This window comes from Physeter macrocephalus, unplaced genomic scaffold (genome assembly GCF_002837175.3).
Source record: "Physeter macrocephalus isolate SW-GA unplaced genomic scaffold, ASM283717v5 random_110, whole genome shotgun sequence".
Classification (NCBI taxonomy): domain Eukaryota; kingdom Metazoa; phylum Chordata; class Mammalia; order Artiodactyla; family Physeteridae; genus Physeter; species Physeter macrocephalus.
In genome coordinates, this window is record NW_021145396.1 from 100809 (window position 1) to 113674 (window position 12866).

Sequence of the window (12866 nt, forward strand, 5' to 3'; positions counted from 1 at the left end):
ATGTGCGGGTTTCTCACTGCTGTGCCTTCTCCCATTGCGGAGCAGAGGCTCCGGACGCGCAGGCTCGGCCGCCGTGGCCCACGGGCCCAGCCGCTCCGCGGCACGTGGGATCCTCCCGGACCGGGCCACGAACCCGTATCCCCTGCATCGGCAGGCGGACTCTCAACCACTGCGCCACCAGGGAAGCCCGCTCCTGCCTTCTTTAAGCGATCGTGTTGTTTGATTCTCACTGCTAGGGGAAGGTCGAGTGTTTCAGGCCGACATCGTCGCGACGCGCTGGTTCTTTCACGGTTTCGGAAACTGAGGCCAGGAGGTGCAAAGTGAACTGCGTAGATCAGACTACTAGTGTAGTGGGTGGCTGCCAGGGTTCAAACCATACCTCCACAGTTCTCAAACTTTATTATTTGACAGAGATTTCTGGAGCGCTAATTTGAAAAATGCAGATTCCGGGTCTCCCTTCCATAGATTGTTATACCAGCATGTCTTAGCTGGAGCCCAGAATCTGCATTTTAATGAGCAGCTGTGATTCTGAAGTGGCGACTAGGAAGCACTTTCCTACGATGGCAACTGTGCTGTCCTTTTCGAAACCCAGCCTACGGAGTTTGTCCTGGAGTCTTATTGGGGAATTTCAAAACATCGAAGAGAATCTGAGCGCGCGATTTTTGCTCAAACCTCAGATTCTTTTCAAACCTCAGATTCTTTTCAAACCTCAGATTCTTTTCTACCTGGCCTCTTAGGTTTCCTCATCAGTCTCCCAGCGTGTCTCCTTTATTGGGAAATATATCTGCTGTTAGATCTGATATCTATTCTTGGCTCTGCCACTTTCTAGCTGTGTAGCCTTCACCTCCCTGGACCTCAGTTTCCTTATCTATAAATTGGAGAAGATAAAAAGGGGGTACCGTGAGGGTAAAGATAAATGTATGTGAAAATATTCAGGAATCGCACTTACCAGTTGGGTAAAGTTAGGTTATTGGATCTCTCTGAAACCTTATTCATCTGTAAAATGAAAATGTTAACAGCAGCATCTGTTTCCATGAGTTCTCTCCTAATCCGCTCATCTTCCAGTTTTCCTACTTTTTGTTCATGCTATCCAGTGAGTGGTGCTCATTGCAAAACCTTGTAGTCATTATTGGTAGCTCCTTTTCCCTTTTCCGCCACATTTAATCCTTCAGTAAGTCCTCTTTATTCTTCTTTCAAAAGACGTCTTGAGGAAATTCCCTGGTGGTCCAGTGGTTAGGACCCTGTGCTTTCACTACAGGGGGCACGGGTTTGATCCCTGGTTGGGAAACTAAGATCCCGCAAGCCTCAAGGTGCGGCCAAAAAAAACCTATCATGAATGCCACCACTTTCCCCCACCATCTCCAGCCTCATGCTTGGACTCCCAGTGTCCACTCTTGTCCTTCTAGGGTTCATTCTCTGCATGATGATCAAAGTAGTCTATTCACAACCTTCTAGCAGCTTCCCATTACGTACTTGGAGTAAAATACAAATGTCTTCCTGTGGACTGTCTGCTCCTGGCTACCTATCATCTTTATATTCTGCCATTTTATACTCACTCTCCGCTAGCTATCATGCTTTTTTTTTGGCCACACTGCATGGCTTGTAGGATAGTTCCCCGAACAGGGATCAAGTCTGGGCCCCGGCAGTGAAAGTGCCATGTCCTAACCGCTGGGCCACCAGGGAGTTCCCAATCATGCTTTTCTTTTTATGCCACAGGGCTGTGGTGAGAATTAAATGAGTTAATGTAAGTTCTTGGAATGGTACCAGGCACATGATGAGCGAGTGTGAATGAGGACAGGGCAAGGCTACTCAGAGGGGTGGTTGGTTGAGGACACAGGCTAGTGAAGATCTAGGGGAGATGTATTCCCGGCACCAGGGAACAGCAGGTGACAAGGTCTCAAGGCAGGAAAGAGCCTGGGTATGACCCAGAAAGAGGAAGTGGCCACGTAGAAACGTGCAGGCCACGGAACAGAGTATGGGATTTTATCCTCAGGATAAAGGTAAGCTACTGAAGGATTTTGAAGTGGCGAGGGAGGGAGGTCATGCCCTGATTTAATGTAAAGGAGGGTCATCCTGTGGAGACTGGATAGGCAGAAAGAGGCAGCAGAGGTGTCCATTGAGAAAGCAATGGAGGAAAGATGTTCCACTCAAGCCCAGGGACCCATAATTGAGAATGAGACAAGACACTCCAAATCCTTCTCCATCTGGGGTGGGCAGAGACGTCACAGCCAAAATGGAAAAGACGATGAAACTCTGACACAAGAGAGAGACTGCAACAGATGGCCTGTGGGCCCACAGCAAAAAAAAAAAACCCCAAAAAACCCACCAAAAAACAAAAGACATGATCCGAGCAATTCAGCAAAAGTACATCTCCCCCTATATTTTAGCACATATTGCAACTTACTATTGATATTGAGTACATTATCATTAATTGAGTCCTTATTTATGTGCCCAGGGTAATGTGCTAAATTCATTTTCTCATTTAATTCTGACAAAACCCCATCCATTCATTCAACAATTCCCCAAATGTGTATCACCAGGCACTGTTCTAGGTGAGACAGCAAAGCCTCTGCCTCATGGAGCTGACACTCTAGAAGCAGAGACGGAGACTAAACAAGGGAACAAAAATATTTCAGAGCACGAAGAGAACTATGAAGAAATGAAGCAGAGCTGGAGGGTGAGGAGGGATGGAGGGAGAAGCAGCTGTTTTAGGAGTGGTGGTCGAAGATCTCATTGAGGAGATAACTCTTGAGCAGACACAGGGATGATGGGACCGGGCCAGCCGTGGGTAAATCTGGGTCCCCGTATGTTTCTTCTATCACATGGAGCACCCCGAGGGGGTGGGGGTAGGGCCTGTGTTCTCAGTTGCTAGAACAGTGTCTGACATAGAGCAGGTGACCAGTAAGCATTTGTTGACTAAATCAGTGAATAAAGGGATCAAAATTGGTGTGAGATCATTTATTCAGCTTGCATTATAAGAACCACCACTTTTGCAGCAGGACCCTGTGTATATAATGAGTGAGAGTCTTGCCTTCAAAGAGCTTCTGTTCTAGCCGAGGGAGTGACTGCAGAAGCATTTTCTAAACTAAAAAGGGGAGACCCATAGGTGCCTGCCAGGCCCTCCATATTCATAGCCTTATGTTGTGTCTAGGAGCAAGAGGCACCATTATTACTGTTTTCTGATCAGCCCTTTGTGCTGTTCTGTTCTGTCCTGTCCCTTCCAGGTAAAACAAATGCATTTTCTAGTAGGAACCTCCAGTGTTTTAAAAAGGGAACTAGCATTTATTGAGTGCGTACTGTATGCCAGGTGCTGTGCTAGTGCTTTACATAAATCGTCTTCTCTTCAATTCTTTCTAAGAGTTCTCTGAGACATTCTTGCAGGAGGGAGAAGCAGGCTCAGCGCGGTTGGGTACTTGGCCCAGTGAGTAAGTGGCTGCACTAGGATATGAGAGCAGTTTCGTGCCCTTAAAAGCTCCCATCCCTTCCAGGGTGGTGGAGAAGGGCTTTCCTGAGGTTTGGGTTTTCTTTTTCTCGCCATTCTCCTGTCTCTTGCCTCTGCTCTCTGATTTACTCAGACCCTTCTTATCCTGGATATCAGTGGCAGCTCCAGGATTTCCCCATGGGAAGGACATAGTGAGAGCAATCTGGTGGAAAGGGGGAGCCCCGGGCTTGTCTTGAAGCTGTGTTTGCATAGTAGATGTCCTGCTTTCACTGGGGTTGTATGTTTATTTGGGGAAGGCACTCTGGAGATTGTGAGGGGGCTGAGCCTGCTCCTTAAGCCATCTCCTGGCAGAACTGCTGAGCATCCAGACAGGACAGAACTGGGAGAAGGGGAAGGGATGAGAGAACAGCACCGATTTCTTGAAGGCTTTCTATGTGTGTGGCATCTCATGTATTTTGATTATTCTAGACTGTGAGGTGGAAGGTTGTTGCCAGCATCTGTAGTATGCTCTGAGAACTTGGCCAAATTCAGGGTGACCATATAATTTACCATCCAAATTGGGGCACTTTTTGGGAGAGAAGGGGTCACTATCAATAATTATGCCAGACAAAAGGTGTAAACGGGGACTGTTCCTCGCAAATTGGGAGGTATGGTCACCCTAGGCAGGAAGGAAATAAAATTGGCCTCTGTTCTGGTCATCTGTTGCTGTGTAACATCTCTCCAGAACTTGGTGGTTTACAACAATCTGTTTATTCTCTCTCTTGGTTTCTGTGGGTCAGGAATTTGGGAAGGGCTTGGCTGGGTGGTTCTGGCCTGGGGTCTCTCAGCCAATGGTAGTTAGATGTGGGGGGAGCTGGAGTAGCTGGGGGCTGGCCAGACAATTCTCTTTTTCTCTCTCTCCATTTCGTCTCAGGGTCTCTCTATGTGGTGAGTCCACATGGAGAGTTTGGGCTTCCTCACCACCTGGTGGTCTCAGGACAGTCAGACGACTTATATGGGGGCTGGAGACTTCCAGAGGAAGTATTCTGACTAGTAATCTGGGAGCTACATGGCCTTCTACGATCTGGCCTCAGAGGTTACACAGCATCAATTCCACCCCTTCCCCGGGTTACCAGCGAGTCACACGCCTGCCCAGAGTCAAGGCACAAGGTTCTGGAAGAGCACGTGGAGTGGGAGATGCTATCGTGGCCACGGTAAGAGCGGCAAACCTGCCGCAGATGTAAACCGACCTTTTGTAAGCGTCACCAGTTGGTTGTCTGCAAATGTGTGGCTGAAGAGTTGGGGACACATCAAATGCCAGAGTTTCTGAGCGAGTCTGGCTGGAAGGAGTCCTGGAATGGTTTACAAGGGAAACTGATCACAGGGAATGGAGGAGGGACTGGAGATGTAGAAGGGGGAGGGGCCTGGAGCCAGAGCTGGCCCTGTCGAGGGGGCTGGAGTGTCACCCCATTTCCTGGGCAGGAATGTCCCCTCAAGCTCCGTCTGCTGCTGAATGCTTCTTCAGAATAACGCTGTTGCTTGTTCGGACTCCCTCCTCTCACGGCCGTGACTCCTCACAGAGCTTTTACTGAAGGGGGGGTATGTGCTGGTCAGGCCAACAAAAGCGCCGGGTCCTGCTGGCGGCCGTATTTCTTGTGCTCTCTATTAACAGATGCATCATGTGTTTATGCGTCAGCCTTGCAAGCCCCTGCCTTGTGTGCAGACTTACCCCAAACTGCAGTGGACTCACCAAGGCCTCCTTTGGGGACCTGTCAGTGTGGCCACCCCCTTCCAGTGCAGCAACCTTGTGTGCCTTCTAGGAACCAACACAGGGACTACCACCCCATTTTATAGATTTGAAAACAGAGGTGCAGTCAAGAGGGATGTCTTGCTCAAGGTCAGCCATCTGGTAAAGGTGCAATTGGAATGGAAACCCAGGGGTGCCTGAAACCAAAGCTGACACTCATATACAATTCCAAGGTCCGAAAAAGCTCTGAAAACCCAAAGCTTTCTCATGAGGTTGGGGCAAGCATTTGATAACAAACCCGATGTGAATTGGATGTGAGGTTATTTATAGTCTTTCTTTTATCCCACTTAGCATGAATATGTATACATTTTTCTGTATAGGAATATTAAAGAGTTTATACTGTGTATGAAAGGGTTTATGGAGTACTGCCCCAGAGCTTGCTGGGCATGTTGTGTAATATACAGTAGACCCACCACAAAACCTTTCTGAAATCCAAAGAATTCTGTTAGCAAACACATTGAGCCCCAAGTGTTTCAGATAAGGAATCGTGGACTTGTACCAAACTTTTCTGTCTCAGCGATGCAAAGGGCACTACCTCCATTTTACAGATGAGAAAGACTGACTCTGGGGGAAGTGGTGCCCAGGCCAACTCTGTGGAACCGCAGCGTTTTATCATCCTGTAGGAGGGTGCGCCGGGAGGAAGGGAAGCCTTTGAATCACCAGCCCACCCCAGCCTCCTAAGAGCCTTGTTGCCCCAGCAAAATTTTAAAAATAGAAAACCTGGAAGGATTAAAGCATCCCAAAGGATGCTTTAAGTCCCCTGGAAGAGAGGGAGGCTTGCTGTAGGTTCCGATGTCTGGCATTCACATTTATTTTTTATCTCAGCTGGATGTACACTCACCCATCACAGGATCAGTTCTCAGAATAGAGAGGTACCTGTTGAATCATCCACCCCACTTCCTGCCTGGTGCGGGCATCTCTCCAAATGCTGAGCCATCCACTTCTCTGCCGTGGCCTGAGATATATCAGGATTTGCAGCCCTGGTGTTAGGAGACAAAATAGACTCCCATTTCCTTCGGAACCAGTTAGCTAGTTTAGAGAGTGCTTGACTGTTTCAATGGGATGAGCGAGAACCAGGCTTCTCCTGGCTCCTCCTCTCTGCCCTATACATTTTCCTTTGTGAGAAGCTGGGGTTTGTTGTGCTGGGGTAAATGGTAAACACTGACTTCGGCTTGATCTAGCTGTATGGTCTTGGACTAGTACGTACCCCTCTCTGAACCTCAGGTCCACTTTCTGCAGTACATGCGTTGTTCTCTGTTCCTGCCACATGCCCTGGCTCCCACTGTCCTTAAGACTGGAAACCATACCTGGCAGCTTCCCAGAGAGCTTTATCGGGGCTAAGTGACTGCAGGTGATATTTAAGCGGGGGTGGGGGGCGTCTCACGGGGCAGTATGGTATCACAGCAATGCAAGCAGAAATTTGTGGAGACAGACTGCCTGAATTTGCATCCTAGGTTATCACTAGCCACGTGACCTTGGGCAAGTTGTGCAACTGTCTGAGCCTCGGCATCCTCATCTGTAAAATGGACAGAATCATAGTAGGTAGGTAATGGGAATTAGGTCAGCTAATATGTAAAGTGCTTAAACAGTGTTTGGTGTGCAGTAAACCCTTAATCCATGCCAGCTGGATTGGCATGGTCACCAGAAACCTGTAGGGATTTGACTGGGGCAAGATATTGCAGCATTTCAAAAGCAATCTCTTGTCGCTTGTAGGGAACCAGTTCCTGAGCTGCTCACTCAGAGTTCAGAGAGAGAGACCCAGTTGTGCTCTCAAGTAGCCCAAAGTCTAGTGGGAAAGGAGGTGTGGCTGATCCAGGGGCTGCAATACCTATGAAGTGCTTAATGAAATAGATTTTGAACTACATTTAAAAAGCAGATTTCACATAAAAATCCAGAATTCTGGCTTCTCTTAAGATCGAGCAACAGTGGGTTGGCTTTTCTGCCTGAGGATAAGAAGCTGGCACTGCATACGGGCTGCCCACAGACCAGGGGCTCTCTACCACAGTCCCCACTATTCCTTATTGCATCGTATTTGACCCACTTCATGTTCATGAATGTGTGCTGCCTGGCCCCCTGGGAATTTGCAGATAAATTACAATGCAATGCTGTAAGTGCTGTGGGAACAGGATGAGGGATAATAATTCAGCCTTGGGCAGTCAGGAAGAGCTCCTCAAGGGAGGCAGAGTCACAGCTGCTTCTCTCTAAAACCTGCAGAAGCCGCTGAACACCCTCATCTTTACGGGTCAAGGACACTAATAGAGGACACAAAGGCAGAGCTGGCAGGGATCTCTGACATAACCAAAGCTAAGTGGCCTGGCTGAGGATGGCACAGCTAGGGCTAGAACCAGGACTGTCAACCAGAAATAGCTGGGGGCCTTGGGTGTCAGGAGAATTTGTACTCTGGAATCTTCTTTTTTTTTTTTTTTTCATTTGTTTATAGTAGGCCCTGAACTGATACAGTAGTTAACAGAACATTTTAAACAATTGTGTGTTTTCAGGTTGTTTCTGTTCCTTGGTTATTATGAATAATGCTACTATGAACATTCATGTACAGGCTTTTGTGTGGACATAGTTTTCTTAGTTATATGCCTAGGAATGGAATTGCTGGGTCGTATGGTAACTCTATGTTTAAGTTTTTGAGAAACTGCCGACGTTTTCCAAAGTGGCTGCATTATTTAAAAAATCTCACTACCAGTGTAGAAGTTTCACCCTTCTCTCATGCCTTGCCAGCGTTTTGATATTGTCCATTATGTACTCTGGAGTCTTGAATTTGAGGCCTGTCTCTGCCACTTACTTGCAGCATGACCTTGGATAAGTTGTTTCATCTCCTAAAACCTCGGTTTCTTCATCTGTAAAAACCGCTAAGGATTCTGACCTCAAAGGAGCATCCTGAGGGCCAAATAATGAGAAAATGGTTAGGGGGACACTCATAAACTCAAGAGGGCTCTCGACACGTGAGGGTCATTATAATTGTTGCAAATTAGCCACCTTCCCCTGACAGATTTGTCACCATCTCTTCGAAAGAGACCTTGAAGGGGACCTGTCCCCCATTTTCCTTTGCCAGTGCCTTGTGGGAACAGGCATGGCCTTTTTCCAGCTGTGGCCCCAGGAAGGGAATGTTTTGTGAGTCTCTTACCTTGGCTGTCAGCAGGACTCCGGGTGCAGAGCCCAAGGGCTCCCCTCTTCCAAGGTCAAAGGAGGTGCTGCGCTAGAGATGGGAAGGAAGCAGAATTTTCTGGGAAAAAGAGGACAAATGTCAATAATTCCTTAATTTTCTTCAAGACCCCTACCCCTGCATATCAGGGGCTACCTTGAAACCCCTTGTCAGTGGCTGGAACTATTGAGGCAGTATAGCATTGTGGTTGACTATCTCGATTTGGGGGTCACCTTGTCCTGAGGTCAAATCTTGGCTTTCCTCCTTACTAGTTGAGTGTGTGTTTTGGCAAAATTGTAAACATGTCTAAACCTCAGTGTTCTCACCTGCAAAATGGGATTCTTTTTATTTATTTATTTTTATTGACGTATAGTTGATTTATAATGTGTTAATTTCTACTGTACAGCAAAGTGATTCAGTTATACATATATATACATTCTTTTTAAAAATATCCTTTTCCATTATGGTTTATCATAGGATATTGAATATAGTTCCCTGTGCTATACAGTAGGACCTTGTTGTTTATCCATTCTCTGTATAAAAGCTTACATCTGCTAACCCCAGCCTCCCACTCCAGCCCTCCCCCAACCCCCTCCACCTTAGCAACCACCAGTCTGTCTGTTCTGTGTGTGAGTCTGTTTCTGCTTCGTAGATAGATTCATTTGTGTCATATTTTAGATTCCACATATAAGTGATATCATATGGTATTTGTCTTTCTCTTCCTGATTTACTTCACTTAGTTTGATAATCTCTAGTTGCATCCTCAAATGGGATTTATAAAAGTACCTATCTTATAGAGTTTTGTGGAATTAAATGAGATCATACCATAAAGGGTTAAGCACAGTGAGAAGTTCAATAAATGCCAGTTATTAGTATTATTGGAAATAGTAATAACTATCATGTTTGTACATGATTTTACCATTTATGAACTAGTTGTGCTTTTCTTATCCCATTTGATCTTCACAAGAACTCTTGAGGTGGCCAGTGTAGGGATTATGACCTCACTGCACAGATGAGAAAACTGGAGCCCAGAGAGGGCAGCAGTCTGCTCAAGGTCACACAGCTTATGAGTGACAGAGCCAAGTTCAAGTCTTCTCAGATGAAGGAACGACAGTGTTGTTCACAGCGCCAGGCCAGTCCACCTGTAAAGGTGGCTGGGCTGCTCCTTGGGCACACCAGTTTTCCCAATGACCTCTTCAGAGAGAAATAATCCAGTGTTGCTTCAGACCCTCGTTGCCCCTGTTTATACTCTGAGCCTGTACCACCTCTGAGGGTGAAGAAATTTCTCCTTGTTCTGTGGTGTCAGACAGATTTTTCCTTGCATTTGTCCTAAAGCGACATCCATGGGTTCCCAGCCATCCCTTCCCAGCCTGATCCCTGTTGACCACCCGGAGGTCCATTGTTCTGAGTTCTGGCCACAGGATGGCGCTGCTCGCCAAGGCATGAAGGGTCCTAACCAGCCCTTGGACTGCATTTCAATGCATTGACGATCAATTAAACACCTACTATGTGCAAATCACTGTGGCTGCCGAGGAGAGGGCTTCAGTTATTTATTAATGTTATCGTAAGCTATAGAAATAACAACAGTAATAATAACATTGGTACAGATTTTCATAGTTCATTGAACAATTCTCATACGTTCCTTTGGCCAAATAATCCTGATATTTTAGGTGAGGTAGGTCTCCTCACCCCCATTTGGGGAGGAAACTGAGGCACAGAGAGGTGACAGGACTTGCATAAAGGCACAGAGTGACACATGACAGGCACTCGATGAATCATAGGTGGTGGATTGAATGGGGTGGACCCGGCAACCATCTTTTCCATGCCATTATTTGTCTGGGAGGGCAGGGACTATCTTATCTGCCTTTCTGCCCCACTCCTAGGACGGTGCCTGGTCGAGGGCTTCAGCAGAACTCTGCAGCAGGGAGAGGGGAAGCAGGGGGCTCCCTGCAGGCTGCTCAGTCTCCCTGAAGCCGCAGTGCTGAACAGCCAGCCAACTGCAGCTCCCAGGCCAGGCCTGGAAGGCTCTCTGGGTGCACTCAGGCTGAGAGATGCAGCCTCTGGCTTGGAGCTGGTGGAAGACACTGCAAAGAGAGGTCACTGCTTTCACCACAAGGCATGGGCAGGGCATAGTGACTCACCATAATTTGGCCTCTGACGGCTGCCAGGTGGCCGAGGGGACAGGACTTGCTCATTCGTTCATTCACTCATTTATTCATTCAACAAACATTTCCTAAGACCCTGCTAAACACTAGGGATACAGAAAATGTATCCATACATTTGAAGTGAAAACACAGCCTCTGTCCTCTTGGAGTTTTCAGAGCAGCAGGGGAGACAGAGGGTAAATAGTGAACAATACAGATTGATAGGTGTTGCTCAGAGGTCTGTTCTAAGTGCCATGGGGGTGACTGAGTCCACCAGGGGCAGGAGGACAGGCTACACAGAGGAGGGAGCTTTTGCAAGATCCTGAAGGATGGGATGAGTTTGCAGATTACCAGGCAAAGGGAGTGCAAAGGTGGAGGGAAGGAAAGAGGGGTGATGGCAAGTGCACGGAAACAAGAGCTGTCAAAGGCCATTGGGCATTTGAGGATGGCTAGAGGTGCAGCCGAAAGACGGGAGCAGCCAGAGAGGGACCATGAAAGCCATCCTGAGGACAGTGAAATGTGTCTCGTAAACGTCAGGGAATGTTTCAAGAGTTCTAATCATCATGCCAGGAGCGAGGCTAAACTCTGGGATCCAAAGTGGAACATTGTGGTTCTCACCATCTCCCTGGTCGGGGAACTAAGATCCCACAAGCTGCGCTGTGCAGCCAAAAAGAAAGGAGCTCGGAGTTTCATGGAGAAGGTGGACAAAGAGAAAACCAAAGAGAAAACTCATGTTTTCTGAGCCCTGACTGTTTGCCATGCATGGTGCTAAGTGCTTCCTGAGCACTGGTTTATCACCTACCTTGCAAGATAGATACTGTGATCACCCCCATTTTACAGATGAGTAAACTGAGGCTTGGAGTACTTAAGTACAGTTGTCCAAGGTCAGAGAACTAGTCATGGTGGAGTCAAGGCTTGTCATTTTGGCCTTTGAATGGTCACCTTTTCTAAAGTTAATTCATTCATGTTATATAGATTTTTTATGTATATGGTTCCAAATTCAAAAGATGCCCAGTGCAGTTGGTTTCGCTTACATCCCTGCTTCTGGCTCTCCCTCCCCAGAGGTGACCACTCTTACTAGTTTCTGGTGTTTCCTTCTAGGGATGTTCTATCCAGACTCAAGCACAAAAGGTAAGAAAAGACAAGTGCATGTGAGTCACAGGCGTGGGCTTTGGGAACAGCCTGCAGGGGCTGAATCCTGACTTTTTTGTCTGAGCTTTAAGAGTGTGACCATTATTTGAGCAGGGGGACAGGAGGGCTTGGAGGGAGGGCAGGGGGTGGCAGGGTGTGTGTGTGTGACGGTGCCGGGCTGGACTTGGGGGGACGGTGTGGTGATGGGATGGAGATGAGGGAGGGAGGACCATGGGACCTGGAGAGAGACTGAATGGGGGCCCAGCAGGGAACAGAGGCTGCAGAGGGGTTGTCACGCCAGGCAGGTGTCTGGCCGGGCTGGAGGTGCGCTAAGAGGGACAGAGATGGCCCCTGGGGCCGGGACTCTGGCCGGACTGGAGGTGCGCTAAGAGGGACAGAGATGGCCCCTGGGGCTGGGACAGTCCCTGTCTGAGGCCTCATGTGAACTCCTGGAACAGTTCCTGCTCATCGGGCCACGCACCAGAACTGAGATGCTGGCAGTGGACTGACGGGGAGGCCGTGGGCTCTGGAGCCTGGAGGTCTGGCCCAAGTGGCCCACGGGGGAATCTGGGCAAATCCTTTCCCTCCCCAGGAGTCAGTGCCAGTGAGCCCTTCACAGAAGTTTATCTCCCCTACTGTTTTTCACTATGGAGGGAAAGGTGGGGTCGGGGATGGGGAGTGGAAGAATTTGGGAGAGGCTCAGCCTGGGATAGGCTGTGGGCTCAGGATCCTGTTCTAGAGGTTTCCAGGCTGCATCTGAATGAGTGTCCACAGTGCCTAGAGCTCTCCTAGGCAGGGTAGGAGGCCTACCTATAGATAGAATATTACATGTTATGCTAATGTGTATGTAATATGTTAATAACATGTAATGCATATGGATTTTATTTTGTTTGATTATCACCTCTCCTGTTCTGGAGCCCCATCTAGTTGGATACTGAGCCTTGTGACCCAGCCCTCAGGAGTCTCTGGTAACTCGCTGGCTTTCTGGAAGAACAAGATGTTCCAGACTCATCTTGTGCTTTCCCTTCCTCAGTCCTGGAATCAGCCTTTTCTCCAAGGAGCCCTGGTTCCCTCCCGTGAGGAGTGCTCTTTGGAGGCTACGGCCCCGGCGGGGAGAGACGGAGGGAAGTGGCAAGTTCTGCGGGGGAAGAGCCTCTGATCTGGGCAGCCCCTTAGCTCTGAACAAGTCCCTCCCGCTCCCCCTGGGGT

The 12866-nt window shown here is 48.2% G+C and overlaps 1 long non-coding RNA gene across 2 annotated transcripts; it reads left to right on the forward strand.

Annotated features, from left to right (window-relative positions):
• Nucleotide 1: 1 nt before the first annotated feature.
• Nucleotides 2–11657, forward strand: LOC114484871 (uncharacterized). 2 transcript variants are annotated; one of them, XR_003678244.2, is made up of 4 exons: nt 2–2677; nt 3359–3425; nt 4356–4635; nt 11628–11657. It is a non-coding gene; the product is annotated as an uncharacterized lncRNA (long non-coding RNA). The 2 variants fall into 2 exon arrangements; XR_008616547.1 differs by lacking the exon at nt 11628–11657 and adding an exon at nt 6683–6768.
• The last annotated feature ends 1209 nt before the right edge of the window (nt 11658–12866 follow it).